This window comes from Pinus tabuliformis, chromosome 8 (genome assembly GCF_031772625.1).
Source record: "Pinus tabuliformis cultivar Carrire ecotype Pingquan chromosome 8, CPIR1, whole genome shotgun sequence".
NCBI lineage: Eukaryota > Viridiplantae > Streptophyta > Pinopsida > Pinales > Pinaceae > Pinus > Pinus tabuliformis.
In genome coordinates, this window is record NC_142294.1 from 208,650,519 (window position 1) to 208,675,994 (window position 25,476).

The window sequence follows — 25,476 nt, forward strand, 5'->3', positions numbered from 1 at the left end:
CATTCAACTTTATATATCAGATGCCCAAACTTAATTACAAACAAGAGACACATACTCTTCAACTTCTTGCTAGGGTTTTTGTCATAAGCCCTAGACTACTTCATCAAGACTTTGGGTAGTTTATAACTATCTAGGGTTTCAAAGTTTCTTTCAAAGGTATGACATACCCTACTACATCATATTGCAAACCCTAGAAACAAATATAGATCTACAAGGTATCTAACAACTTCATAATTCACATGTTAGACTTCTCACTAAGGTTTCATACAAACCCTAGATTTCATACATGAGATTTAACAATCAAAACCAATCACAGCTCAAACAATAACATGACTAGCTTCCACTAGGGTTTGTTGCAAACCCTAGATTTTCTCAATCAAATATCAATCACCACTGAAACTCAGATTTCAACAATCTCATACAAATCTCAAATTATCATATTGTCATCATACATCAAAGATTTGAACTTCTACTAAGGTTTAACTCTAAAACCCTAGAATTCACAAAAACTATCATCCTAGAGAAACAAATTTCGACTAGGGCTTGGTTCCAAACCCTAGGACTCATGACCATCAACAATTAAGTCAACTCATACATCTAGGATCCCTTTATCATGCACAAGCATTTCATATCATGTGTTAGTCAAACCCAACTTCACAAATATTAATAAGAGTTAGACATAACAAACTTGATTATACTAGGGTTTGATCAGACAAACACACACATCTCAAGGAAATCATTTTAAGCGTTATAAGAGTCTTGCTCATACATTCTACCAAACCCTTAGGGTTTCAATATAAGAACATAGCAAACCCTAAATTACCAATACTTCAAAGGTTTGGGATTTTAGACATTACCATTCAACCCTAACAAGTTAGGGTTTCCATAACCATACCAAAATCCCAAACAAAACATCATCAATCAATTACTTTAGACTTCATCAAAACATCAGATATTTTCTTTCAACAATAACCCTAAGCAGATTAGGGTTTCACACATTATCATTAGCATACCCTTAAGTTAGGGTTTTCCAGAGAACCTTTCAAGGGTTCTATAAAAACAATCAAGGATGTAAGGAGGGTAGATTTATCAAATGATGAATCACCCTAAACAAGAATCTTTATGATTCAATACAAGTAGACATAACAATGTTAGTAATGTAACGCAAATTTCAAAAATAAGATGAACATACTTTTAAGTGTATAGTCTAAGACATACCTGGAGATGTTCCTTGACAAACCTTGTAGGAAGTGTTCTCTTTGTATTAAGCCATGATCTTTTATACCTGTAATACATACTTTCAAGTAGAACATGTGATACCAAGAACATGATTTAATTTCTCAAGTTAGATCTCCTACATAACCATGGAGGATGGAATCCTTTGAAAAGTTATTCCTTCTTTCAATTAAGGACTTTTGCTTGAAATCCTAGATTACTCGTAAACCCTTTAAGATTAGATACATTGAAAATCTAAAAGCTTATGAACATACGTACCTTGTGTTTACATACCTTTGGTTTTATTAGACTTGTTGTAGTGACAATACTTACTTGATTTCTTTTAAGTTGGTTCCTTGTACTCAAAGAGTGCTTTCTTTGGACAGACTTTGGATAGTCTTCAAATGAATATTTTTGCTTTATCAAATCCTCCTTACGTTGCTAAGATGTACTGAAATTTATCACTGTAATATTGTTGAACCTCCCTCTGAGATTTGCACCGATCCTGCACTTTGTCACTTACTAAAATCTCACGAGTTCATCTCTCTGAAGTTGATGTGAACATTTCACTGTAGAATATCGAAACCTTGTTACTTAAGTCCACCGAAAGTCTTCTCTAAAGTTTGTGCGAGATTACATCCTCATTTTCTTAGAATCTTAATTCCATTAGCCCAAAAATGTCCTTGGGATCTTGATCTAACTGACTTAATCTTCAATGCAAACAGAACCTTTCACTGAGAATACTTCAAAGATGTATAAGTGATCTTCAAACTGCCTTTGATCATGACCTTAGCTCTGATACCATGTTGAGAAATCCAAAGTGTGGCAGTTAATCGATTTCTCTTATTATGACAATATCTTGTGATGTTTCATTATTATTATTCTTTTGTTTGATTTAACTTTTCTTTATCCTCAGTGGTGATTGATTTCTCTTTAAACTTGATAACTGCTTATGATGTATTTTTTATCTTTCTTGAATATTAGCTTCTTCTCTTATTATTATGTTGTTATTATCATCAAACAGCTACCAAAAACAAGAAGATCAATAGTACACAAGAAAATAGCATGTAGGTTGCAAGCCAAGGCCAAAACCTCTCCACTTGAGAGGAAAACCCACAAATCTCTTCTCTTTTTATAGATTGTTCAAATGAGAATTCCAAGACCTCTAGACAAAGACTAATACCCTTCCAAGACCAAGTCAGACCTTCTTGATGATGCGCTTCTTCTATCCAAGTCAACCCAGTGAAATTTCTTCCAACTGCACAACTTCGACCCCAAGCTACAAAATTTCAGCCTCCACTGTAGGTCTAAAATTTTCGGCCCCTGCAATAGTTACTGCTTCCACATGTGTGAGTGATTCTAGGGCTTCCAAGGCTTCTTTGACCTTCGATTGGGTTGCTTCTCCTTCTAGGGCTTGTAGGTGACCTAATAGTCCTTTTTCCGACCTTCTTGCTACAACTTCCTTAACTTCAACCTTGCGGTTGCAAAACCCTAGCCTTCCTTTCACACGTGTGAGAGAGAGAGAGAAATAACTCAAACACTTTATCCTATGTCCTTCTATCCTTCTTCACTTTCCTTTCTTTTGCTTCTCCTTTACTTGGATAATGAGAAGTGAGTGAGTATCCATAGGAGGTCAAGTTCCCTCCTATATACAGGCTTCCAAGGAAGACGACAGGCCCTAATGAGGTTGACTTCTTAGCTGCCAAGCCCACTTGGCCTTCGAGGGTACTTTGACACTTTTAAATACAAAAATAATTATTTTGACATGTTCCAATGTGCCCAATGGGGTCTTCTTCATATGACAATGGTTCTATTAACTTCTTCACACTAGAACAAACCCCAGAAGCACTCAATGGGTGCTTGACCTCTAAATACAAAGAACTTGAACATGAAACCTACGCTACAAAAATAACAATAATAGTTTTTCTTTCTATTTACAATATACAAGAATCAAGAGTACATTTCATATTTATGAAGACCAAACCTAGTTACACATTTCAACACTCCCTCTTAACTAGGGAGGTATTCATAATGGTACATGGACATTCTCAAACTGAAGAGATCTCATAAGAAGAGTCGGATTGGTAAGCCATCTCATAAGCTATCATTTCAGCTTATCTCTTTGCATCATACCAACCAACATTGTCACATAGCAAGGCCTTGACTAACAGCTCTATCTCTCCACAAGATCAGAGCACAATGTTGGCGAGACCAATGACTAATAAACACCATCATCATTGTCTCTCAAGGCACATACCCCACCCGGGTGTTCACAGGGTATGTCCTTTTAGGACAATTCCTATCTTGGAATAACACATCCTCAAGGAATTTCCTCTTCAACTACTCTTACCTATTGGATGCCCTACCTCATCCTCAAAGAGTATCGGAAACCAAATGTTTACCCAATCCACCATTCTTTCTTCACGAAGAGAAGACAAGAATGATATGTCTATCTCTCCCTCTCAATTAGGGAGGATATATCAACCAATCCAAGCTTGTCTCTCAAATACACAAGCTTCTTATTAGGAAGAGATTTTGTGAAAATGTCAGCTACCTGCTCATCAGTGGAGATATACTATAGCTGCAACACTCCATCTTGCACCAACTTTCGTATGTAATGATACTTGATATTTATGTGCTTTGTCTTTCCATGGAACACTAGATCTTCATACAACCTTATACAGCTGGTGTTATCACAATGCATCATTGTAGGGTCCATCGGTCCTTCAAACAAGTCAGGTGGTGGCGTCCTCAACCAGACAGCTTCTCTACTTACTTCACAAGTTGCAATGTATTCAGCGTCAACACTACTCAAAGCAATGGATTCTTGCTTTCTATTCATCCAAGATATCATAAAGGATCCCAAACTAAAACATCCTCTAGTAGTGTTTCTCCCATCCATCTCACTGCCTCCCCAGTCGGAGTCTATATATCTAATCAAGTGGACATCATTCTTTATATCATACTTAAGGCAATACTGGATTGTACCTTGCAGATATTTTAGTATATGCTTGGTTGCTATCTAAGGGTCATGCTTGGGCTCTACCTGGAACTGACTTAGAATATTCATTGCAAAACAAATGTTTGGTCGAGTATTCACCAAATACATCAGAGGACCAACCAATTGTCTATACCTTGTCGGATCCACGGGGTTTGAATCGAAACTTCTTAGCCTCTTCAAATTTGTGATCATAAGGGTTGTCATATGTTTGTAATCCATCATGTCAAACCTTTTCAGCATCTCAATCACATATTTTCCTTGACCTAGGTATATCTCCTTAGGTCCTTGCCAAACTTCCAACCCCAAGTAATAGTGCATCAGCCCTAGATCCTTCATATCGAATTTTGTTGCTAATTTCTTTTTGCACTCTTGAATCCGACCTTCCACACCTGTCATGAGAAGATCATCCACATATAGAAGAATGATTACAAGCTCATCCTTCACAACCTTGGTATAGAGATTTGGATCAGCATAACTCATCGAGAAGCCCAATCTTTGCAGATATGTGTCCATTCTAGCATCCCAAGCCCTTGAAGCTTGCTTAAGGCCATAAAGTGCCTTCTTCAGCGTGCAAACATGAGTCTCTCTATTATTGACTTCTTCATCGATAGTACCATTCAAGAATGTTGTCTTGACATCCATTTGAAGGATTTTCCATCCCATCGATGTTGCTAAAGAGACCAACGGTCGTATAGTTGTATACCTAGTTGTAGGTGAACATGTCTCTTCATAATCGATGCCTTCTTGTTGGGAGAAACCCCTAGCCATAAATCTTGCCTTATATTTATCAATACTTCCATCTGTTACATGTTTAATCTTGTAGAGCCACTTGGAAGTTACCACAGATTTGTCTTCAGGCCTAGGAACGATTTCCCAAACTCCATTTTTCATTATTGATTGATATTCTTCATTCATGGCATCTTTCCATTTTTTATGTTTGACGGCATCTTCAAAGGTGGATGGTTCTGCTTCAATTAATTTTGTCATATAGGTTGTATACCTTGAATATCTTTTAGGCTTCTTACTTTCCCTAAATGTACCCTTGGCTGCTCCATGTCCCTCTACATCTAGAAGAGTAGACTTTAACCAATTAAGTCTCTTTCTACTCTCGAGGATGATGGCTTGTTGCACAAGTTCACTAGGACCTTCTTATCCATGATTCGAATCCTCTTTCTCCCTAGGACATTCTTCAAATATTGGAAGTTCTTCATCATCAGGGTCAATCAAGAGGTCCTTCGATTTCTTCAATGCAATACTTTCATCAAAGATCACATCACAACATCCTTCTATTTGGTGCCCTTCCTTTAAGTAGATTCTGTATGCCTTTGAAGTGTTACTATAGCCAACGAATATTCCCTTCATCCTTGTAGGATCCAACTTCTTTCTCTTATCTTTCGAAATGTGAATGTAGACAAGACAACCAAATATTCGAACCTCTGCGTAGACCCAAAAATTTGCTTAGAGACTCCCTCTGAAGCTACAAAATTTCTCCTCGTTTCTGAGCTCTCAATCTATCTTCAAAACTACTATAATACCATGTTAAATTTTCAGCTATTGCAGCAACTGGAAATTATTCTTCTAACTGATTGATATTAAGTGTGGTTTAGTTGCTATGATAAATAACGAATAAAATCACAATTGCAATTTCACCATAAAAACTTCGCAAAAAATAAACCGGATACCGAGAAAATAACAACACACACAATAAAATTGACAATTATTTATGGACAAATTCCTCGAAAAAACCCAATGTGGGAAAACCGTTGCAGCACATGAGGGTTTCATTATTATGCAGCAATGAAAATCTGAGCACAATCTAGATGCCCAAAACTAGCTATCCTCCGCAATTATTCTAGCCAAATTATTAGAGAGAATTTTCTCTCTCCACAAGCCATCCCGACACAACTTGTTTCAGTGACTAGCTCTCCAAGAACCCTTGTGCAGGGCCCTATGCAATGCTTGCACAGCCTGAATCTACCTTTGATCAAGTCGTTCTGTTTGCTGCTACTACTGGAAGTGATCCTCCGACCCTCTAGAAATTTTTCCGAAACCTCCGATTATTGAATCGACCTACTAGTCAGCGAAATCGAACTACCTCACTGAAGTTGTCTACGCAACATCTAGTGGAATAACTCAACCTCTTTGTTGTCACCTCTCCAAAACTGAAAACTCCTTTGGAATCACTGTCTATGCTCCCTCTCTATCTCTGCGTCCCTTTTAGCTTGATCTTGTCTCCCTTGCTCGATCTCTACAACTAGGTAGCTCGATCTACTGAGGAACTCGACCTCTCTAATGTGTTCTCCATCCACCCATAGAGTTGCTCTTATAATCTCTTGTTGGTGAACCAACGGCCATGATTAGATCCCATCAACAACTAAGATCATCTCCAACTCAGTCTGTGTCAGTTTCTAGAGAATTCTCTTCTTTCTCAATTAATTGTTGTTAATTAATCACTTTTCCTAAGTTAGACTTAGGAAATATTTAATTATTGATCACTTAACTTAATCGAGTTATCTCTAAGTGTTTTCTCCTAAAAAAAATTATTGGTCTTGGAGAACTTGTGTTCTTTAGCCTCTCTGACCAAAGTTGAGACTAGAACACTTGTCCTATGCTACAAAAACTAACAGTGTCTCATTGAGGTAGAATGCACCGATAAGACATTTTGACGATTTGAAGTTAAATCATGCTCAAGGACAGATGGTTTTGAGGAGGCCGAGTTACTTGATTTAGAAGAATCAAGGAGGCATTCTATGGTTATGCACATCCTGAATATGGAAAGATAATTTGTTATTGGTGTTAAAAGCTACACTTGTTGCTATAGTGTAGAATAAACTCTCAATGTTTCAAGAGTTGCTAAGTGTGTGGAACTTTTGAGTCATGTCAGCAGTCTCTACCAAGGCATTTCAATTGCATAAGTGATAAAGATATATGTGATGAAACTTCAATATTACTTCTTGTTGTGAATATGTCTAACCATAATTGCTTTCTAATGATTGAGTCTGATGTTGATTGTGATAAAGGTTTTGTGAAAGGGAAAGTATTACAACATTAATAAAGAGCTATCGAGCAAGATGAAAAAGGAATATGTGTGGTGCACATAACATAATCTAATGATATTATTTGCCCCTAGGTTTTGTAAACCCTAGGTAAGTCTTGAAAGATATGATTATGAAAGCTCTAGAGTTGTAAACAAAACCCTAGAGCTAGACCTCAAATATTGAAGGTTGTTGTTTCCACTGAGAAAAGAAACCCCTTTCTCATGGAAAAAATGACATCATGTTGATGATGAGGACGAGATTGATAATAAGGTTGCAAATGATAATTTATGCAAGATGGCAAGGATCAAGAGGAGTTGACATTCCCTTCAATCAATCAAAAGACAAGTAACTTATATATGTCTTATAGTAATTATTGTTGTTTTAATATTACTTAGCCTCTTGTCTTTGTATCTTTTTGCTTGGTTATAATCGTTCTTCCATGGCTTCCTGCTAATGTTTGCAAGTACATTATGAAGGTTGTCAAGACTCTGGTAGCAAGTGGAAGCATCATGAAGAACGAAGCAAAGTTTATGGCAAGAGGATTCTCTCAACAAGAGTAATTTGTGTTCAAGAGGGAGAAATAGTACCATGCATAGTATTAAAAACCGGTCAAATCGGTCGGTTCATTGGCCAAACCAATCGAACCGTTGAAAAACTCAGTGAAACGCTTGATTCACCCTTTTTCTAGAAAAATTGGTCATAAACCAACCAATTTATGATGGAACCAGCCTGTTTTCCCATAAACCAGTCGATTCTGTCATAAATCGACTGGTTCATTGCTAGGTCGATCACAGACCCACCAGAAGCATTCTTGGAGGCTTGTGAGGTGGTTTGGAGGGAAAATAAGGGTTGTTTCCCTCCAAAAACAACCCCTCCAAGCCAATAAAAGGAGGTCTCCCCTCTCATTTTCCTTACATATCTCATTTGGAGTTGTTGTGAGCTTGGAGAGTGTTGAGTTTTTGATGTAGTGGAACAACAAAGAGTTTGAGCTAAGTAGTAGCCATTATGCTTCCAAAAGCCAAGGATACTGCATGGGCTCATTGTGATATGATTGATGGCAAAATAATTTGCAAATATTGCCAATAATCTATTGAAAGAGGGGGTATTAACAAGTTCAAGCAACACTTGGTTGGGATAGGAGAACATGTAAAGCCATGTGGAGCACCAAATGAAGTAATCAGGCATATTAGGGTAGAATACCTTCAGAAGTTTGAGACTCAAGTCACTGAACCAACAGAGAAGTTTGTGACTCAAGCAGTTGCAAAGTTTGGGAGTCCAGACTCAACCAACTACATTTGATCATGATGAGAAGTTTCAAGTGATAATGTTGATCACTAATATCATATATGTAGACTTGTAGTAGGCCAGTGGCCCCATAGTTTGTAAGCTTTGTTTTTGGACTCTATAGGCCATTTAGAGCCTCATTGATTATATATTTTGTTGTTGATATGTATTGCAGTTGGTGCCATTTTGATATATTCACCTTTACATGGTATATATATGAGCAAACTTTGCATGTTTTGTGTCTATTGGTTTGAAATCACGGTTTTAAATCTTAAAAATAATTTTTTCATTAAAAATGATTTATCTCATGTATTTTTTTAAAACTGGTTCATTGAGATCTAACCAATCTCAGTTTGACTAGTTCCGGTTTAAAACTCAGGTTATTAGGTGGACCAGTCTAGATATTGAAAGTTCCAGTTTATTTTCACATAAATTTCTAGAAATTTTAATTCATTGTTTTCTTATCTAAATCTATATGGACTAATGTGTAATTGGAGTATTGTAGAAAAATTATTTTTATTGAATCAAGCGTAAGGGGAAGTCTTTGGGAGACCAACCCACTCTTGAAGTGTAGAAATTTAATGTGTAGATTCAAAATTGCTCATGAAATTTACTAGATCACAAGACTTGAAGCTACTCTACTCATCTACGGAAAGCAAATCACGATCGAGAACACAAATCATTAACATGCATCAAGATTCAACGCAATTGCTCAAAACCCCTTACTATCTGTATTGCATTAATCAAAGAATAGAGAAGAAATACAATGCTTACTCAAGCCTGAGCAACCCCTGCACTAGTATAATCTATCTCACAGCCTCACGGACTGAGTCACGCAAATACTTAGTCAATTTCTCAGCCTGCCAATCTCCTATTTCCTTGCGTTGTTTGATGAGGAATTAGCCCCTATTAATTAGGGAAATTACTCATTGAGAATTGCGCAATTCCTTTAGGCCCTTCTTTGATTGCATGCACCACCTGTACAACTTGGAAAATTATACAACTAATAGTACACTACCCTTGAACTCCAATCTCAACTGGGTAACTCAAATTCTTTGCATGCATGAGTTAATTTAAGTTGATTGATCAGTTTAACTGGATGATCACTCAGTGTGAAAAAAGTTACACACCCTTGATTGAACCTCCACTAGTTCTACTAACAGTGAGAACTAGTTACACTGACAATAACACAAATTAACTGAAATAGATTGCTATAAATTAGCAACCAATCGTGTAAAACTGAACTCAAGTGTCTCCAACTCAAATTTATTGAGTTAATTGAGTGACAAGATCCATGTCACTTCAGTTAACTACCTCCAAGTATTTTACAGAAATTCAAATCCAAATTTTCTCCTAATTTAATCAAGGCAAAATTAAATTAAGAATTTCTTGCTGCATTTTCAACATGAAACACTTTCAAAGGAACTCTCATTTATTTGGATTTTCATAGTTCATCTTATGGAAAAATGTTCTTAAAGGGATTCGTTGGACATAGCTTCTATAGAAAAAAACCATTACATAATTTAAATCTTTTCAAATAGTGATTCATCGATTTTATATTAGCTTCTTAAGAGCATTTTTCTAAACTAAAACAAGTGATGGGTTTCACCCCCATCACTTGATTTGGTTTCTTGTACACTATTTGTATTATATTTATTTGTTTCACATATTTTCTCTACACTAATTGTCTCTTGATTTTGCAACCCTTAGTTGGAGTGTTGGTGACAAGAGCATTGAAGAGAAGTCACTCAAACTCTAACCATTGTCTTGTAGGACCTCCCAAATTTATTCAAAGTTCGTCTTCTAGGAGGTCGTGGCCATAGAAGGCTAGCTCCTCTCTCTTGCAAAATTTCATTCACCATTGGAGGTTAAGCTTTGGAATACCAAGAGATATTTAACTCTTTCAATCTTGAGAGCATTCTCATTGTACTTATTTTAATTTCTAATTGTATCTTTCAAGAAGGAAGTCTAGTGCTTGAAAAGCCTCTTATATTGTTAAGATTCCTCTTGAAGTTTTACTTGAGACCTTTTGGGAAAGTTTCTCATCTTTGTAACAATCTAATAAAAAACTTAGTTTTTCTTATGAGAGTTTCACCCAAGGCATCATTTTTTCCTTATTTAGAAGAAGAAAGATGTGGGTGGATTGATCTTGCATTGTTTTTCTTAGTTTTAATTTTTGCATGCCTTAAGAATTAACACAATCTCATCATCACAATCTAATACTAATTTTACTACTAGTTCCCATTTTATGCATTTCAAATTTAGTTTTTAAGTACAACTTGGAATTTCACTTTTTTTGGCAACTTACTTCATTATATGCAAGCATTTCAATTTCATGTGACAACGTTAGATTTTATTAATTTGGCAATTTGCTTCATGCTGCTTCACTATAGGCTCATTTGGTTACTTGTTCATTTTTTTAAGTTATTTTCTCACTTTGCAAGCATTTTATACTTTGAAACTTCATCCCATTTCATTGCTTTAGTTGGTAGATTAGTGATATATCATATGGCAAAGCACTTACTTTGAGCAACTTACAATCTTATGTGCTTATCAAGTTTATGTTCTTGTGTCTAATACAATTTTGAGCAATTATCTAAATTATCTCATTGAGCATATTTCCATTTACTTAAAGCATCCCCTTTTACAAGCATTAATAAACTTACTTGCATCTCATTTAGGCATATTAGTATAGTTGCATTTAACTTAATTTAACTCCAAGCGTAAGCTTGGTTGAAAAACATTTCTTGGGAACCAACATAGACCCTCTTATGTGGTTAACACAGTGACCTTGCAGTCGTTAGAGCCGCAGTGCCTGGAGTGCCGAAGGCATCTGGTGTGTTGGGTAATCCAAGGGAGGTATCGTTAATATAGTCTTGGTTGTCTTTCCTTGGATCTCTTCCACAACTCACATAAGAGGCTTGTTTCAAAACAATCGAAAAACAAGTCACATCTAGACTAGGCATTTAGATTAAAATTAACCAAGACAATTGCATTTAATCTTAGTTTAAGTGCATTTTATGCTAACACATCTTACTATTTTACTTGCAAATTATTTCATGTACTTGTCATTGATGCAAATGTCTTAAATTGATTATCTTATTTACGCAAGTATCATCTTGTTCACTTTGCAAGTAAAGTTTAATTTGTTTCTTTTGCAAGTCACTCTATATTGTTTCCATACATGCTTTGAATTTGTGAATGATTATATATTTTGAAAGCATTTCTTGAAAACAAATTTTATATCTTGCATGGAATATCATATCTTGCTAACATCTTTTATTTGATTGACAGAGTTACTTGTGTTTCAATTTGAAACATTTCATTTTTCTTGAGCAAGTATTATTTACTTTTAAGCAATATAAGGCACTAGTTTTATGTATGCAAATCTTTGATTCATGTATTGATGATTATATATTTCATTTCATATTGCTCATCATATTTGCTCATAATCTTAAAAGTAATCCAAGTCACTCTAACATCTCTTAGAAACTTCACATATTTTTTTTTAACTTAGTTTTCCATTTTGGGACCACCCCCCTTAGCTAACCTAAGAGAAAGCTTAAACAGAGACAGTTGAGAATAGGTGACAGCCCCATCTCTTAAATGTGCCACCAAGCACACCTTGTGGGGTTAAGGGCTTTTCTCACTAACTTTGGTGTGTGTGACAGGCGACAAGCAACAACACCAAGTACACTTCTATTAGAATTATCGTTGCTTTTGTTAAGGAATTACATCAGATGCATGTAAAGAACATTGCTCTCCATGAAGAAATTAAGGAATAAGTGTACATGGGACCACAACAAGGCTTTAAAGGTCATGAAGGGGTCTCTTTATTGCAAATGGAAGATTGTACCTCAGACTTGGAGTGATGGATCAAGGTTGATCCTATATGATTTGTTTTTGACAAAAGCAGGACTCGTGTGTCAAAGGGAGCAGCATTAGAAGAAAGATTTGCTTATATAATAGAGGGAGCAATTAGGGCTTCCTCAAAAAGTCTTGTTTTTAGCTTCAGAGGGAGTTGACCTCTGAATTTGAGATAAAGGACCTAGATTTGATGCAATATCTCCTTGATCAAAAGAAGTATACTATTAAGACCCCTCAAAGATTTTTGAGATGATGGACTGTCATTAAGATTGTCAAGCTAGATAGTTGATATGCTAGAAAGTTGTAGTGGCAAAGGGAGTAGCCAGGATTGCCAAAGCAAAATATGTTTTAGAAAGAGCACCCAGTTAGGATAACCAAAAAGTAGTCGACCAGCTTGTGGTTGAGCCAAGGCATGTCGCTCAACATGTGTTGAAGTACCAACATGGTACAGTCTATTATGGCACAGCCAGTTATGGTTTGAATTATGTCTCAAAAAATTAAGTATGGTTATAGGGACACAGATTCAAATTGAGCAGAGTGCAGAAGATAGAAAGAGTTCATCAAGGTATTGCTTCAGCTTGGGCTCCGTTATGATTTCTTGGATGAGCAAGAAGCAGATATTTGTCGCGCTTAGCACTGCGAGTATATTGCAGCTTGGTTTGCGAGTTGTGAAGCAGTATAGCTTCAAAAGCTACTTGCAAGATTGTTTTGATCAAGTGAAGGTGACGACCAGCACAATGAGATCTAGTACCGAGACACGGTAAAGAAGGAAGCAATGTGGCTCCAATACTATTCTATAGTCAAGGAGATTGTTGACAAATCCTCTATCCTGAGACGAAGTTTGTATATTTCAACGAAAATCTTGGAGTCATTGAGCATGTCTCTAAGCAAAAGGGAGTGATGAAATTGCAACATTAAGGACAATCATTCTCCCTAGGTCAAGTTGACCAAGATTAGGGAAAATGGTGTGAATTGTTGATGTGATAGCATCAAGGACAAACATTCTCCTTGGGTCAAGCATGTTGACCTGGATTAGGGAAATGGTTCGGTAAAGGTTAGCCATTCTTCCTAGGTCAAAGATGTTGACCAGGATTAGGAGGAGACCAGGATTAGGAGGAATGGTCCTAGAGGCCCGGAATTACTCAATTGAGTAGGTGCCTTTCAGCATCAAGCTCAAGATTACTCTCCAGACAAGTTGAGTGAGACCATTTAGCATCATCACCTAGAGTGAGGCCTTTAGATTTGGGACCAGGAGTACTCAAATGGATTGAATGTGTCCCTAGGGTTTCACTATGGGTCAAAGAGATTGACTAGGATGATGGTGAACCAAGACTAGTTTATATACGATGGGTGAGAGGTGCTAACCAAAATCATGGTCACTAGTTGATGCTAATAATGCACCATGGGTCAGAGGTATCAACCAAGAAATATGGTCAGAGGTATCGACCTAAATTATGGTGACTAGTTGATGTTATTGATTTACCATGGGTCAGAGTTGTTGACCAAGATTATGGTAATTGAATGATGTTGATCCTAATGATGAATTGTTATAACCTTTTCTTTGAGAAATTTGTCAACAAGAGAACATTTGAATACTCATTATGAAAAGCTCCCCATCTAATAGGAAGTGTTGAATTTTGTAGTTATGGTCAGTCTTCTAATTAATATTTTAGTCCTTGATGTGTTGATTTTCTAGTGCAATCAAGACTAGTACAATTTTTCAAACTAATAACTGCTTCCAATGACACAATTTAGAGCATTCCAATCATTAAGCATTTACACATGAAAATTTTCAACCTTTAACTTCAATAGTAGAGTAATAGAGATCATAATAAACAATGAGATGAGACACCAAATTTTAATTCAGTGACCAGGGCAAAGCCCACAAAGAGGAAAACCCAAAAATCTTTCCTTACGAGAGAAAGTTCAATTCATCAAAATGTACATCGGAATATTCCAGTCAAAATTTCAATCTTTGACCTCAATAGATGCCAAGTCAAATTAGTCAAAGGATTGAGAAATAATCAACACTGGTCCAAGTCAAATTTGCAACAAAGGGGCGCAATGTCATCCTAAGGCAGTTGGTCAAAGGGCTGAAATTCGACCTACAATACCACATTCAAAGTTTGGTCAAATCACAAAAGTTGACCTGCAATCAACTCTCGGTCAATGGCCCAAAAACGAAGATAAAGTTCCGTTAAACAAAATCGATGAATTAGATAGAAACTCGGCCTCCAAAAGTAGTCAAGAACTCGATCAACAAAGAGGAACCAACCAAAGTCAATGTACGTCAAATAGAATTCAAATAGTTGGTCAATGCAAAACGAATCTTCTTCTTCTTCTCCTCCTCGGATGTGTGAACAAAACTCCTGTGTTGATCGAATGAGTTGTGATGAATGGATGCCAAATGAGGTCAATCGAATGCCAATATACATGTGTTAGGATGTGGGTTTTGACCTTCGGGTCAAACCCTTTCATTGAGTGGGGCCAACTTGTGCAAATGAGGCTCACTTAGTTAACATAAAAATATATAATTTCTGCTTTTACCAATGAAAATATTGACTGAAGCTACCAATTTTCAACACTCCCTCTTAGTTAGGGAGGTACTTTTCTCTCTCTCTCTCTCTCTCTCTCTCTCTCTCTCCCGACCAATCCATTGGTCTCAGTAAAACCGAAGGGAGAAATTTCTCCAAATGTACAAGTCTCCTCGACCAACCCATTGGTCTCAATAAAACCCAAGGGAGAAATCAAATGTACAAGTCTCATCATAAGCAAAGATACATAGCATCAAACTCATCCCATATGCCAAAACCCAATGGCATCAAGGTCAACACCCAAGTCACCATGGGATCAATCAATATTGTTCATGAGGCCAAACTCTCCAACCATAAGCAATGGTTTCTCAGTCAAGCACAATGACCCAAGAGAGTAATCAAAGTCAATCTCTACAACCATCTCATTGGTCTCTCAATCAAACACCATGACTCAAATCAAGATCAAACACTCCAACCATACCAATGGTTTCTCGATCAAACCCAATGACCTAAGAGAGTACACAGGGTCCATCTCCCCGACCATAAACAAGGGGTCTCTCAATCAAGCTCAATGACCCAAGGGAGGAACCCCTTATCTCAATATCAAACTCCCTGACTATATAGTATCTCAGTGCACAACCTAAGGGATAAATCTTGATCTTGATGTCAAAGGGGCCAATCTCCCCAACCATGTCGTCTCTCAGTCAAATGCAATGACCCAAAGGAGGGTACTCAAAATCAGTGTCCTCGTCCAAACCTATGGGTCTCTCGATCAAACACAATGACCTAAGGGATCACTTCAAGCCTCAAAACCAACCTCCCCAACCATAATGGTTTCTCAATCAAACTCAATGACCCAAGGGAGTAACCAAAACAATCTTCCCAACCATAAACCACGATTTCTCAGCCAAGTCCAAGGAAGATTCATGACGCTATACAATCAAAACTCTCTCTCTTCAAGAGGAATTCTCAGCCACTCCAGGCTTCTCACTGAAGCAAGCAAATTTCATCTAAGACAGTGGTTTGGTCAAGACTCAAAACATCAGTAATCTGCTTATCAATAGAAACGTATGTAAGCCTCATAGCTCCTTATAGGACAACATCTCGAATATAGTGATACTTGATCTCAATGTGCTTCAACCTGTTATGAAAAACAAGATTCTCAAAAAGCTTCACACAACTTTGATTGCCACAATATATCACGGTTGATTCCAACACTTAATCAAACAATCCAACAAATAATAATAGGTTGAACAACCAACAATATACTCAGCTTTGATCGTGTGACGAAAGTCTACATCACTATTTTACAAACCGGCCGTTTCGAAACCGACTCGGCCGAGTCGAACCGTTTCAATAGCCTGAGGACTGACCCGGCCAAGTAACCGGTCCGGTTGACCGAGTCATGTGTGACTCGGTCAACCCGGCCGGGTCTGATATGACTCGGCCGAGTCACAAAGGGACGGCTGGGCAGCGTAAAAACATAAAAAAAAAAAAAAATCATTTTTTTGGTATTTTTTCAAATGTTTAATGCAGTTTATGGATTCCAAAGTGTTATAGTAATTTGCTACAAACGCTTGCTGCCATGGGTAAGCTTCCTAATCAATAATTTCTTCATGCTCGATCAGTTCTTATACTGTTTTGGTTTAGTTTTCGATTTTGGTCTAGCCAAGTTCAAGGCTCAAATATAATGTCATGTTTATTGGGTGATTGGGGCAGTCTTTAAGATTCAAATCTAACTCCATCTTTACTGGGCAACCGTGTTCTCAATTTGATTTGGGAGGTTTGTAGTTGTACTGGCTGCCATGTTTATTGGGCAACCATGGTCTCACTTTGATTTCGGACGTTTGCATTGGCTGATTCCGAATTTTTGGTCATCTTAATTAAATCCGAATGATGGGAATCAAAGAGAAATTGTACCATGGAAATCAGAGTGAAAATTGGATCCCACTTCATGCTCAAATGTAACTCCATACTTGTTGTGCACCCATGTTCTCACTCTGATATAGGTGGTGTGTATTGGCTACTTATGAATTTTTGATCATCCTAGAGTGAAAACTGCTCACCATCTTCCTTGGGTTTTTTGTATATGCTTGCTATGGGTATCAGAGGGAAAACTGCTCACTATCTCCCTTGGGTCTTCCCTAACATTACTCGGGTATCACCTTTTTGGCACTAGAACATAACAAATTTATGTCTGATTGTGGAAGTAGGATGACTCCATGAAAAATTGGAAGTTGGTTAAATGCTGCTAAGATATAACCAGCAGGTCTGCACAAGTTTTTTAATTTTGGAATGAATTACATATTCAGATCAAACTAATTAGTCAAATGGGTTAAAGGTCAATGAGGCTGAGTCTCATAGGTGTGCATATAAAGCCAAAGATGGATGGGATGTTTGCAGTTAAAAACCCTTTGCAGTCCTGATTCCTCCTTGAGCAGGGACTCGATGAGAGTTGTGCATAAAGATTAAACTGTTGTCTTGGAATGTGAAGAGAGATTTGTGCAGGCTGTAATTGGGAGAGTTTTTGTAGCCTCAAGCATGATGCTCCTTAATGGATTGGTTCATGAGCCTACTTTGATCATATGTTGTCTTCCATCTATATTATAATGTTGTGTGTTTGGAAACATAAATGAAAATCTTTAAAATTATGTTTAAAATCTTTAAAATTATGTTTTTTATAAAAAAATAAATATTTAATGTATTTTTTACAACAACCGAGTCATTAAAATCAAGCTGGCCGAGTCATTACCGTTTCGGAGTCGGAGTCGGAGTCGATCCTCGGCCGAGTCGGAGTCGGAGTCGAAGTCTTAAAACATTGGTCTACATTCATGATATCATAATAGAGCCTAGACTAAAAACAACATCCATAAGTGCTTTTTTCCGTTTTCAGTACATTCATCCCAATCTAAATCTGCAAATCCATGCAATAGATACTTCAACGAGCTAATCAGTTGATGATACCAACTCAAAATCAAAGTCTCGCAACTTTTTCAAATTTTTCATGGGAGTGTCCATGGACTCATAGTCCACTATGCCAAACTTTTGAAGAATCCCAACAAATATTTTATCAGTCCTTTGTCACACTTCTAATCCTAGGTAGTCATACATTAGACCAAGATCCTTCAATCAGCTCCCTCTTACACTGGACAAAGTGGTCCTCAACCCTAGTCAGAAATCAAAATCACGGGCTCATCTTCAACAACGGATCAGCATCGCTCTTTGTAGAACCAAATAGCCATCTACTTGAGCGTATCATGCATGAGGTGTTTGTCTTCATATTCTTCTCCCTCTTACTAAGGTAATCCTACACTTGACACTTCTACTCCCTCTTACTGAGGTAATCCTTCGCTTGGCACTTCTAGCCATCTTCAACTGACTTCTTTTCGGCATAGATCAAAACAGTGTTACTTGGGAGCGAGAATGAAAGCAGGGAGCGGGAGCGAAAACGGGTGGGGGAGCGACATTTTCAAAAGCTCCCAGTTTGGGAGTGAATCTCGGAGTGTTTTTTATATAATATATATATTTTTTATATTTTTATATTTTGATGCATATATGTCAACAAAAACATGTAGAATGATGAATTAGATATAAAAAACATAAAAAAAACATAGATTGAACCATATAACAACAATCATCTAGAAGTTATAATCTTCATCAACCATGTCCACAAGTTAGTAACATACAACATATTGAGTCATGATTCATCAATCTTAAAGTTCCAAGCTTTCAAAATTCAATATATAACATTTATCATCATTGATCACCAAAGTTGTACTTGTAAGCTAAGTGTAACCATTACAACAAAGAATATCTAACATGAAATGAAATGTTATAAAATGAAATGAAACAACTTTCAACTTTCATGAAGCAACATATTCATAATTCATTACCACTGAGTTATAATTGCCAACTTCAAACTTAAATTGTCATATATTGTTTAAAAATATATCATAATAAATATGAAAGAGTCAATAGTTATAAAAACTACAAGAAACTAGAAAAGACAAGTAAATCTATTATCTATTGCTTATGCTTGGGCCTCTTGCCACAACGAGAAATGTCTAATTTTTTAGTCTTGTTGGAAAATCAGGATCTTTATCATTAATATCACCCTCTAAGCATTAATATCCAGAGGTATCTTTGTCATTACCTCTGTATCTGTATAGGGATCTTTGTCATTAATATCACCCTCTAAGCATTAACATAAGATAGAAAAAGCATAGCATGTCAAGTCAAGATTTTGTTTGAGTGATGCGTACATTTTTAGGAGAGTCATGGCAGAGGAGTTCGACAACCAATGTCACTAGCATCAAGGTACATAGAGGGATTGGTGCTCTTGATTAAATACGAGTTCCATACCCTAATACATGACAAAATTCAATGGAAACAATGCAACCCTGAAATCCTGAAAAACTGATAAGACTGCTGGATTTTGAATGAAATCTAAAATTCTACTTTTTGCATATGAAATCCAATGAGGTCAGAACCACTTTCAAACATCCTGAGTCATTTCATGGTAATGTTAAAAATTTAAGTAAAAGGATGAAAATGAAGATTAAAGAGAATGTCACTTTTACTTTAAAAATTTAACATTACCATGAATCACATATCAATAGACTTTATCATTAAGTTGCCCCACTAAAAACTTATTTGTTTCTTTGAAAAACAATTGCATATGGAACATCATTGCAAAAACAAAATTGCAAAAAGGCAAAATGCTCCCAAAATCGCTCCCTTTTCGGGAGCGATTTCAGGAGCGCGCTCCTGACCTGCTCCCGAGTCGCTCCTGCCCGGAGCGCGGATTGGGAGTGGGATCGGGGGGACGCGCTCCCCCGCAACTATGGATCAAAACAAGCTTTAATCCGGCTGATTTGTCTACTCCCTCTGAGTTCGCGGCTCATCTAATAATATCTCTTCTATGTTGCTAGGAAACGTGGGTGCGGGGACGGGGACGGGGACGGGGACGGCATTTTTGGAAACAGGGTGCGTGGGTTCGTCGGGTAATATAATAATATTAAATTTTAATAATTATATTTTATAAATTTATAATTTATAATTAATAATATATGTGAAATTTGAATTTGACAATTTGTATATTTTTTCAACTTTAAACAAGAAAACTTTAATGATAATCATTTAAACATTGCACATCATTGAACATTCAACATTGACATTGAAATTTCAAAATTTATCAGTTAAACTTATCACCAAAAAACTGTTCATTGTTTACATATTAACATGAATCATGATATATGTCCATTGTCATACTACATTCAAAATTTGCCTTAAAGCATCTTCAAACATGAACTAGGAAATTTTAAAATACTAAAATAAAAATACTAAATAGATAAAGCCTAAGGAACAATGGCTTCCTCAAGCCATGTCTTCAACATCCATGTCATCAACATCACTTAGACCTTCAGCTAGCATGTTCTCCAGGTAGGAATCACACTCATCAACAGACTCTCGCTCATCCATAGCAATTGGAGGTAGCTCGATAAGGCCATCTGGTTGTATCTCCTCGTCCACACACGAAGCATCATCTGTGTGTTGGTCCCATCTCTTGAAAGGACCCTCCTTATACCCAGGGTCTTTTCGAGATATGAGACGAAGTGTGCTATGAATGTACACTAAGTTTTCTGCCTTCTTTGAGCCCAACCTATTTCTCTTTACTGAATGAATAAAGGCATACGTGCTCCAATTCCTCTCACAAGATGAAGAACTAGCTACCTGAAATATTAGGGGGAGCCCATTAAATTAGTTATAATAATATAATTTTAAAAATAAAAACTAAGACTAAAATGAAAATTTAAAATTTAAAAATTAAAATTAATTTCCTATATTTAATTGAGAATTTTTCAAATTTTGAGTAAGATGAGGGAATCCAAATTAGCTACCTGTCCAAGTAACCGTATGGCAAATTGCTGCAACTCAGGAGCATCAACACCATGAAGCCACCACCAATCAATTGGATCCTTCTTCTTGTGTCTATCTGCCAAAGATGCATGTGAACCAAAGACACCTCGGCCACGTGAAAATTGGGCAAACTGAGATCGTATGTCAGAGGCTTCTTCTGTATTACCATAAATTTTCTTGACAGCGTTCAAGAATCCTTTGAACACCTCTCTATCTTGGGATGGAGGCCTCCTTCCTATTGTGGGATCATACCATTTTGGATTAACTGCATAAGCTGCCATATGAAGAGGGGTGTTCAGTTTATTCCAACGCCCATGTATAAACTCTTTCAGTTGTGGCCATAAAGTAGGATCCTTCCTATCTGTGATGGTTTGGATCCGCTCACACATGGAGTCCATGTTCTCATAAATCTCACCTAAACATGGACCATTTGTGTCTGCATAGCGGATCATATCACAAATTGGTTCTATAATTTCCACAACAAATTTGGCATCAACCCAAAAATTATCATTCAAAATCAACCTCTTCACCTCCAAAGCTGCATCTGAGGTAGATAACCTCCACTGTTCCCACATGTCACTGACGACTGTGGCAGATAAAGCCTCCTTCATCTCCACAAGCCGCCTAAGTAAAATGTAGTAAGTTGCGAATCTGGTATCTGCTGGTTTAAGAAGCTCCATTTTTGCATGCTTGCGGTAAATGGCCTGTGATTGATGATGGTTGCATATAAACATTTGAATTTTGCGGCCATTTTCAATTAATGCTTGAATCCATTCAATTTTGCCAATGTCCTTCAATGCATTATTCATAGCATGCACAGCACATGGTGTCCAAAAAATATGCCTGGGTACATCAAGGACAAAATTAAAATATTAATAAATCAAGGACTAAAGTTAAAAAATTTAAAAATGTAATTTATCATTTATGTAATTTAAATATAAGATAAGTCAAACTTGAAAGTTGAAACTTGTCACTTACTTGTACTCCTTCTGAACCATTGCTCCTGCTGCTTTGCACACTGGAGCTGCATCAGTAATAACTTGAACAACATTGGATGGCCCCACCTCTGCAATGGCATCACATAATTGGTCTTTTAAGAACATAGTGTTCTTTTCTTGACCAGAACAATCAATGGCCCTAAGAAAATAAGGCCCAGACATGGAAGAGACAATGATGTTTATTAATGGACGATTCCTACAATCAGTCCATCCATCCATGACAATTGAGCATCCATCTACACTCCAAGATGCCTTCAAGGGTGCCATTGCCTTCTCAAGACGGGCTTTCTCCTTGTCCACCAATACAGTTCGAAGCTTTTCATAACCAGGAGCTTTATACCCTTGAGGTCCATCATTGATAGCACGAACCATTTGCTCAAAATAGGGGGAACGAGCTGCATTAAAGGGAATGCCACATGCAAGAAAAAATCTTGCTATTGCAAGATCAACACCATCCCTACCTTTCACATCAAACATGTCATAAAGGCCACCAAGTTTAGGCTTCTTGCGTGTTTGATTGGTAGTGATTTTTGATGCTCTAGATGACACTGACACATACTCATCACCAGTTTCATCTTCATCATCAAATGGTAATTCTTCTTCATTTGAATCATCATTTTCAGTCACATTGTGAGATGGCCTAGAGATCTCTTTGCTTGCCTTACCATCAGCCTTTTGTTGCTCTCTTTGTGCACTAGGGAGTCTAGTGGGATCATTTGGGTCTCCAGTGCAAGCATCAACACCCTTCCTTGGTATCTGCATAAAATGAGCTTTAACTCTGGTATAGCTCCCTTTCCATTCAAGCTGACATAAAGTGCATTTTATTGTTGTTGTCCCCCCAGCACCTTTTGGAGGTTTTTGCCTATCCACATATTTCCAAAGTGGATATTGTGGACTTGCTGGAGACATTTTTTATTTTGCAAATTTTGGAAGACAATTTGAATCTGTTTAACAAAATTGAAAGTAAAAGTTATGTTAATACTTCTGGTATGGTCATCACCTTATTAATTTAAATAATAAATTATTAAATAGTAATCACTCCAACGGCAACTAATCACTCCCACAGTCTTGTGGGTGAATTACTTCACTGTGGGATGGTAATACTAATATATGGCAGAATGCCAGAAACAGAACTGAGAGATGGTTGTAGAAGGCATAGTATTTAAATACTTCTCAATGTTTTACAAGAGACCCAATGTTATATATTTTTATTGTCTTCACGAAGACCTAATGATATACATTTTTATTGTCTTCAAGAAAACCCTGTACTCTCACTCTATCGGTGAAACCCTCTGGTAATACTAGTTTCAATGACTTCAATGATTTATGCTTCAGCTTTCATAAATTTTAATTTTTAATATTTCAGGTGGGCCCCTCATATCAGTGACCCCAACATCTCCTATGATTTTTCCTAGAATTTGGGGTTGTGCTTCCACACATCCCCAGATGCATTTCCCAGCTTCCACCTCCCTGTATCCTGGAAACTTTGTGGAACATTGGAGTGTTTATCAAAAAGTAAACTTGAGTTACTAACTATAGTCATAATGCATTGCCATGATCAAAACATTTGCCACCACTAGAATTTTATCTTGATTCTTAAGAAGAGATTGGCATCAAGCATGTCAAATATACTTGTATTGCAAGTGGGAATTCAGGTTAGAAAAATGATGAATCTGTCAAATAAGTTTTGAACTTTTGCCATTTTATATTTCTTAGCGTTGTCTCTGTACTGAAGCTTAGGAGCTCTAAGTAGATAGGGGACACTATCTTGTAAATAGAAAACCAAGATAGAGTCCTGTTCTGTCTCAAGAGACACAGTGCCCAGTGTTAGAACTTAGAACCTATGCCTGTTTGTAAATTGATGTGAATAAAGTTACGGAGTTAGAAGCACAAAAACCGTAAACGGTAATAGTGATGAAATGAAGCAAGGCTATTTAAATATTGTTATTACTTAATCGATCCGGTTACGTTATTCTTCTGTTGCACAGGAACCGTTCCCAGCTTTTCAGAAACAAGATTCCAGCATTCAGCCTTTCCGGTAGCCTTGGAACAGTTATGAAACATGCCAGATCCAACTGGAACGACTAGGGGAGATCAGGAACTAAATGGAAGCATTTTAAAAGCAAATGTGAGAACAAAGAAATGGTTTTATGGGCTAAAAGTTGCAGCTACAACACTCTTCTAAACAGCTCAAAACGATCTAAGACTATCAGCTGAGAGCATGAATTGAAGCTTTCGCAAATATCATTATCTAAGCATGCTTTGCTCCATGTTATGGGGGGTTGTCTTTCTCTATACACCATGAAATTTAAATATATCATCTACCTTTCAAAGATTCTGTTTGCATGTTTTAGAAAACCCCATACTGAAAACAGAGAACACGGGCCTAGACTCTACAAAGAACTTGTAAATAGTAAATATCGTCCACTGCCGTTGAAGCTGCACGGTCCACTGCCCACTGCTGCCGGAAGCTGCCCACGGTCCACGCTGAAGCTGCCCACTGCTGCGAAACTGGTATGTCGTGGTGCTCTGCCGCCAAGAACCTCTGCCGCCAAGAACAATGAGTATAGCGTATCACTTATTTTTTAAACAATGATATTTGCCTTTAAGATTTAGGGTGTTTTAAATTATTTTTTAAATTTCATTGTTTCAATAAAAAAAAAATATTTTTTGTATGGAAGAACAAATTAGTTTTTTAATGAAGAACCCAAAGAACCCTGAAGAACCCAACTTGAAGAACCCGAAGAACCCAAGCACCCGAAGAACCCAAGAACCCGTCAAAGGCTAAGAACCCAAATTTTTTTTTGAAGAACCCGGTTCTTCTGGGTGCGTCTGAGAAGAACCCGTACCCGAATCCGGGACTTGGGTGCGGGAACCCGAGACGGGTTCGAGAACCCCACCCCCGGGTGCGGGTACCCGTGCAACACAGTATCTCTTCAACACAAGTGTTCTTGTCACAAGCTTTGTTCTTCCAATCTTTTCATCTATTGCCACAACCTTGTCAGGCTTCATCATGTACCTACAATCCTCACTAGGAGGCCAAGGAAGAACAAATACAACCAAGCAAGATATACAAGGACAAGAAGAATAACAACAATAGTAATAATTTAAAATAAGAGAGATATAAGATACTTATCTTTTGAGAACATGTCAGCTCCCTCTTGATCTTTAGCCTTCTTGCAAATCAACCTTGTCCACATCATCATCATGATATCATTCCTTCCTTGTTGGAGCTAGGGTTTCTTTTATTAGTGAAAGCAATCAATCCTAGGGATTTGTCCATAAACCCTAGGGATTTCTTATCTAAGCCTTGTTGCTTTCTAGGATTTACAAACCCTAGATCTTCAATGCTGATCTTTGATCTAATAAAATCAAGAAACCCTTCTTTCATAAAATCATTGTAACAACGACACTTGCAATAAATTTCAACATCTAGGTCTAAGCCATATACTCAAATATTCATGCAACCACTTAACATTGTCAAGAGAGAGACTTTGGTGTTCACGGCTTGAAGAGAGATTTACACAAGTGACATCTTCAGATTTCGCATGGCTTTCATAGAAGATAAATAAGGTGACTTTGCTTTCAATGATATATCATGACAACTCGGCATCTTCCAG

The 25,476-nt window shown here is 37.1% G+C and overlaps 1 protein-coding gene across 5 annotated transcripts in view; it reads right to left on the minus strand.

Annotated features, from left to right (window-relative positions):
- LOC149234872 (uncharacterized) overlaps positions 1-25,476 on the minus strand; it is a 408,823-nt gene that overhangs the window by 10,433 nt on the left and 372,914 nt on the right. The gene's annotated exons all lie outside the window — the stretch shown is intronic.